Raw genomic sequence first — 7,363 nt, 5'->3', positions numbered from 1 at the left:
GTTTCGCTCTTTTTCAGAGATGAGACTTCACTTATGCAAAGGTTCCCAACTTGGAAGCAAAGATCCAGTTCATAAGAACTATTGATTCTGCTTGGCCATATTTCAAAATATAGAATGAAAATCTTTAGGGATGAATCCAAACAGAGTATTTGTATTTTAACAGGAGCTCCAACTGCTTCTGCTATGGAGTCAGGTTTGGAAACAGCATTGGCCAATTCTTGTGCTTCTAACAGAATTTCTCCTTTCTGACAGCCCTTATTGTTCTCACAAGATGTTAGGTGTGCTTATGGAGTCCCTGGATGGTGCAAACATTTAATATGCTCCTAACATAGAGATTGGAGGTTCAAGTCTAGCCAGAGGCACCTCGGAAAAAAGGTCTGGTGATCCACTTCTGAAAAATCAGCCAGTGAAAACCCTGTGGAGCAGTTCTACTCTGACACACATGATTAGTGGGAATCAATTTCATGGCAATTGGTCCTTGTCACTAAATTTAGATGGATTAGATTGGTTCAAACTGTGGGATATCCAAATTCGTAAGGTTAGTTTGGATTTATCCTCTGATCCAGTTTGTAACTTCTGTGAAAATGTTTGTCTTCCCCTTATCTTTTGGCTATTCCTCTGTTTCCATCCTTAATTGCCACAAATGTTTGGTGATATCAGACGAAGAAACTGCACGTGTGGTCTTCAGCACAACCCCAACCTTTCAGAAGTGATTGCTACTATATCTCTGAATCTTCTCTTGCAAAGCACTAACTTCTTACTTTTAACTATTTTAAATTCAGACAAAAGACTTGGACCTTTGAGGATATTCTGTCTGTTCAGTTGAATTTTGTGTTTTCACCTTGTCTACTATTACTCTTTCATCTCATTTTCCTTTAAAGTACTATCTGTCAACGTATCTTTATTTATTTTCATCTATCATTTTATTCTTTCCTTTTAAAAAGTGGAATAGGACATGCCAGCATCAGAGGAACAGACAGGTTCGTTGCCAGCATATGCCAGGATACTACAATCAACCCCAATCACAACCAGGCACTTGTTGGAACAAGAGTGTCACCTCATTTCCAGAACAATTCAGAGGTAGCACAGTAGGGATGAACATGCACAAGATCTGGGATGAGAAAGTCTATATTTAATCCCTGTTTAGTCACTTATTAACTGTGACCTCAAGCAGGATATTGACTCCCTGGCTTTGTGAAATGAAGATAATATTAACAGCTCTACCTACTTCAGGATATGGTTGCCAGGATCTGATAAAATCAGGGATGTAAAAGTGCCTTGCAAACCATCAGGAAACTCTTGATCATATGAGAAAAATCTATAAACTACAAAGCCATGATTTCAGCATAGTGATCACTAGAAATTGGATAATTCTTTCACCTATCTGACTCAGAATGGACCAGGTAGATATAGGTGGAAAAGGGCAACACTTAAATGAAATTTCTCATTAGGTATTTAAGTTACTTGACTCCTCAGAATTTTTTGGATGGAGGCACAATGGTGTCCAAAGTTATCAATAATCCTTGAGCTACTGAGACAAAATATGTGGACAATTTAATTTGCATTCCATAATGTCAGCAATTTAGAAATATTGCATTTTTAAAATGCAATAATTATGAAAACAATGTCTAACATTACCTACACAGTTACTATGGACAAAGTCTTATGCTAATCGGTTTACAGATATTGTGTTAATTCCTCATATGATACAGATGTCAGAGATTAGTTTTGTTTCATGCAAATTCTTCCCTTTATCAACCACTTCACCCCCACCAGTCATTTTACTTAGAACCACATCATTTATCTCAGGGACTTATATGTGTACTTATAAAGGTATTTGTTTTGAACAAATACAGTGCTCTCTATGGAATGGATTTGAGAAACACAAATTTTCCCATCTTTTTTTAAGACTCAAAATAATATTATAGGGTGGGTATTTTTCTATATAACTTCTTACCCCTACTTAGTTATATCATCTCCAAAAACCAAACCAAACCCACTGCCATGGCGTTAATTCCAACTCATAGCGACCCTATAGCACCTCATGATTGGTTAAAAACTAGTTGCAAGTCATCTTTAAAAGCCCTCTGTATCCGACCCTAAGGAAAAAATTAGTCCTTTAAGGACGAACTTGAGTCTCTTAAAAGTGAGCTCGCCTGATTATATCTTGGGCTTTAACGTTAATATATTAACTTTTTTTTTTTAATTAAATTTCTCAATCAAATATCTACCCAATTTCCACCAAAGAAACAATGCTTCTCCACAGAAACTGTTTAGATTCTCCACAATCTAATAATAAAAATAATACCCCTGGCCCTCCCCCCACCTCCGTCCCACCCGCCGCACAGCGCTGCACGCACGGGGCGTGGCACAAGTGGGCGGACCCTAGCGGCGTGGCCTGACGGGACGGAGGCGGTGGGAGTCTGGAGGCTTGTCCCTCGGCTGTGGCCTGGCCGGCCTGCACGTTGTGTGGGGAGCATGGCAGACGTCGAAGTTCTTTTGTTGAAGAAGGATAAGAAGAAATAGGACCCGAAGTCATTAACAGAAGATGATGTAGCTAAAATAGAACACGCTGAAGAATTATAAAACCTGAATCCAAAGTTGCTCAGTTGGACACATCTCCGTGGTCCTTGTTGTTAAAGAATTTTGATTAGTTAAAAGTAAGGATGAGACACTATACTCCTCTTCCTTCTGGTTCAAATCCTCTGAAGAGGGAGACTGCCGACTATATCAGGACACTTTTCGTTAACCTTGACAAGCCCTCTAACCCCTCTTCCCATGAGGTGGTAGCCTGGATCCGGTGGATACTTCATGTTGAGAAGACAGGACACAGCGGTACTCTGGATCCCGAGGTGACTGGCTGTCTAATCGTGTGCACAGAACGAGCCACACTGGAGAAATCACAGCAGAGCACAGGAAAAGAGTATGTGGGAATTGTCCAGCTGCATGATGCCATGGAAGGGAGGACCCAGCTTTCTAGAGCCCTAGAAACTCTGACAGGTGCCCTATTCTAGCTACCCGCCCCCCCCTTATTGCTGCAGTACAGAGGCAACTCCGAGTCCAGATCACCTGTGAGAGAAAAATGATAGAGTAGGATCCTGAGAGAAGATTAGGAATTTTTTGGGTGAGCTGTGAGGCTGACACCTACATTAGGACACTTTGTGTGCACCTTGGTTTGTTACTGGGTGTTGGAAGTCAGATGCAGGAACTTTGGAGGGTTTGTTGTGAAGTTATGAGTGAAAAGGACCATATGGTGACAATGCGTGATGTGCTGGATGCTCAGTGGCTATACGATAATCACAAGGATGAGAGTTACCTGCTGTGAGTTATTTACCCTCTGGAAAAGCTGCTGACATCTCACAAGCAACTGGTTATGAAAGACAGTGCGGTGAACACAATATGCTGTAGAGCAAAGACTCTGGTTCCAGGTGTTCTTCAGTACAATGATGGCATTGAAGTCAATCAGGAGATCATAGTCATCACCACCAAGGGGGAGGCCATCTGTATGGCTATTGCATTAATGACCACATCAATGATCTGGACCTGTGACCATGGGATAGTAGCTAAGATCAAGAAAGTGATTGTGGAGAGAGATACATACCCACAGAAGTGGGGTTTAGGTCCAAAGGCTAGTCAGAAGAGGATGATGCAGGGCTTTCTGGATCAGCAAGCCCACAGACAGCAGGGCAGCTACTTGGGTTCAGGAATACGTGAACTACATTGATTCTGTGAAGGAAGAGGTGGCACCTAACAACAACAATTGTACATAAACTTTATATCTCCTTATTCACCACCCTAGGATGTGGTCAAATGACTTGAGAAATATCCTAAAAGATCTCATGAGTATGACACAAAGCATCAAAGTGCTATAAATCGTTACTTTTCCTCTCCCTTGAATATTTCTACCTTCACTGACTAGGAGAGTCAAATAGACTGGCAGAGACAGCTGCTACCTGAGACTACGGTGATTTTATCTCGTGTGTTCAGACCATCTTGTCCTGTCTTAAGGACCTGGGGGATGAATGAGGCAGATTGGGCCCTACAGATTTCACTGGTGGTTAAGAATTGAGAAGTCCCACCTTCAGACTCACCTTCAGACACAAGACCACCCAGCAACAATCCACAACTGTTTTCTAATTGCCTTTTTAACATCAGTCTTCTCCTGATTTGTCTTTTTTCCCTATTTAAGAAATTTGTAGTAAGTCTGTTCAGTGACGCAATAATATAACTGAACCAAGTTGTCTACTGGAGTAAACCTTTTCCCGATGTCATAAGGACAGTGGTCTGTTCTGGCTTCAGAAAGCTGCCCCTGCTCTACCAGATCTCCCTGGTATAGGCCTGGCAAGGACTTTGGGTGCTCCATTCTGACAGCTGTGTCAAGTTTTCTCTTCCCTACTTGTCTTTTTGGGCTTCTCCGAGACGTGCACGTACAGCGTTGTTCACCTAAACTGACTTGGCTGCTTGTATGTTGTAACCGAGGTAAAACTGTTCTAATGCCCTCTTGCTTTAACCCTCATGTATTTTTAAAGAAATATATTCTGTTTTCAGTGAAGGATTATAAAATAATAATAAAAATTGCAAGGCACATTACGTAAGTGATAAGTCCTAGGAAGCCCTTTACGAGCCCAATATCACAAGGCTTTAGTGATACACCTAGATTTTTAAAAAAGGTTGCCTGGCTCTGGAGTCTGTGCTTGCGACCATTGTATTATTCTGCTTCTTATCTTTTTGCCCCCTTGATGTGTTTCTTGCCCTCCCTTTCCTCAGCCCAAGTTTTGCCTTTTCTAGGTACAGTTATGGTGTAGCAATGTAGCCATGCTGTGCTCACTCTGGAGCCAGACAGTCTGGGTTCTGAAGCTGGCTCTTCTTAGCAGCTGAGTAACTATGGATAAAGTGTCTAACCCCTATCTCAACCTCTCCTCCTAAGAAGTGAGGTAATAATGATACCTATTTTATAGGTTTATTATAAGGATTAAGTGCAGATAAAACATTTTGAGTAGTGCCTGCAATAATAAGTTCTCAGTAAGTAAATGCCTAGTTATAATTATTAGTGTGATCCCCCAGTATTATTTAAAATTATATGGTTTTCCTTTTCCATATATTTCTATTCCTGAAAAGATTATTTTATATAAAAATTAGTTTCTTTCCGTGAATGTTTGATAAATGAACACATGAATGAATGCTCACGGTATAAAGTCATTCAGTCAACAATTATTGATCAATTCCACTTACATATCACCACTACCTCAATTTCCACTTCTCCCAATAGCAGTACTTTACATTAATCCCTCCCCATTATCAGGCATAGAATTTAGGTGCTGTCAATATTACCCTCAGCTTCCCAGGTGTATCCCCACTAACCACGTGTCACCACCTAATTCCATTGGAGCCCATGACGTGTAAGGTAAGGTGTTTCCAATTTCTGAGGAAGTGAAGCTTTCACTTGATTCTGGAGGAGCCTAAGAAGAAATGCATTCTTTCACCAGATATTTCTAGTTTGGGCATGCAAATAGGAGATCCAGGTACTTTTGCATACCACAAGAAGTGAGACTGAGGATTGAAGCTGAATAAAACACAACAGAAAGTAGAGTAGAAAACAGAGAAATGACTAGCATTGTTGGAGCCACTGGATCAGTCTTGGCCTGATCTATGACTTTTTAGATAAATGAGCCAATACATTCTTTATTCTATATCATGATTTCAGTTGGATATTTTATCATTCAGAACACAAGAAATCATAAGTGGCTATGTGCATGTGTTAGTGTTTGGGTACCAAGGCATTGTGTTAGGTTCTAAGATTTAGAAAGATGAATTAAAATAAGTCAACTTGAGAAGAAAATTTTCTTTGGTAAATCATATTTGAAAATTACGGATAGGTCCACACCAGTCTTAGAAAGGATGAAGCAAGAACCTCCCTGGGGAGGATTACATTTTGGGATGCTACAGAACTGAGTCCCATGATAAAATATCCTTTATGAGAGAAACGTGGGCTTCAGAGAAAGCTGTCCCATTGTTGACCATTGCTAAACTTTTTACCTGGTGCTTTGTGGAGAAATTTTTACTTTACTGAGAAAATAGTTGAGAACAATGTAAGCCTTTGTCAGCATGTATTGATCTACAGTTAGTCTTTGATTCTATAGACAGAAATCACTATGGGCCAAGCTATGTGATCTGAGCACAGATCTCAGGCTATGAAGATTCCTTCAAAGTATGACTCATAATACCCCTGTGAGAATCAGAGCAGGTAGGAATGGGCTCTCAACATTAAATTCCAATCAAAAGCCAAGAAAAATGGTTGTGTCCTAGCCCTACTTCTTTTTAATTTATTGCAAATAATTTTATACAGCTTTCAAACGATCCGAATGAACATTCTCCTGACACAGGAAATAAGACAAGAACCTACTTCTTTGCTGATGACATAGATTTCTCATTAGGTTTCAAGACCTGCCTTAATAAGGTACTGAGCCTGTGGCTAAACACTGTCAGCTTGATATCTACTGTGCCAAAACCAAAGTTATTTTAGACAGACATTCCAACATGCAGATGAAAAATATGAGTGAAGGATTATTCATCTAGTTATCTAGGCTAGTGGTAGGAGTGGTATGACTTACAGCAAGCAATCAGAAAGGCCCAGAAACATTCATTTACTGCATAAATATTAGTTAATTAAAAATATTTCAAGTGTGCCAAGAAGAACCTGAGAATGATTAATTCTAAGTTCAGTTTCTGCCCTTGAGAAGCTAATATTCTAAGGTGGGATGCCAGGATTACATGAATTCTACAAGATTCATCCTGTTGTATAGAGACTAAGACAAAAAATAAAGTCAAATTATTGAACACTTGCTTTAATCAAATAATGAGTAGCATGCTTACATTTGCTAGTTTATTATAATGCAAAAGTTCAATAAGAATCTTGACTAGCATTAATTTGACTTTTTATTTTAGTAATTCTTTTGTATGTCTTTCCTACTTCAAGTCTCCTTAAATTTTTGTTGTATTTTTAATTATTTTGAAGAATCTATGCTTAACAGTTTCACTTGGATAATTGGATAACATCTTGCAGATTTACATTCCATTCAGTTAAAACTGAATGAACAAGAAAACTTGTTATAAACGAGGGGCAAGGATAGAAATACAGCCTACCCAGTGAATAGAGAAGACTCAGTCATCAGATTCAGTACAAAATCTTTTGGCAAGGTGGTACTGAACAGAATCTCTCAGGATATTGTTTTGAACAAATTAGAGAAAGGGGCTCAACAGCAGTACCTGTACATAGAGTCGTAGATGGCTGAACAAAGAAAGGTGATTATGTTCAATCTGGGAGCTAGTCTCCAGTATCGTGTCTTAGAAGGTATCCTCTGTC

The 7,363-nt window shown here is 39.5% G+C and overlaps 1 pseudogene; it reads left to right on the top strand.

The window, feature by feature from the left end:
- Window positions 1-2,478: 2,478 nt before the first annotated feature.
- Window positions 2,479-4,764, top strand: LOC100656310 (H/ACA ribonucleoprotein complex subunit DKC1-like; annotated as a pseudogene).
- Window positions 4,765-7,363: the final 2,599 nt, after the last annotated feature.

The sequence above is a fragment of the Loxodonta africana genome, chromosome 17 (genome assembly GCF_030014295.1).
Source record: "Loxodonta africana isolate mLoxAfr1 chromosome 17, mLoxAfr1.hap2, whole genome shotgun sequence".
Taxonomy (NCBI): Eukaryota; Metazoa; Chordata; class Mammalia; order Proboscidea; family Elephantidae; genus Loxodonta; species Loxodonta africana.
This window is presented reverse-complemented; position numbering and strand designations above follow the sequence as displayed.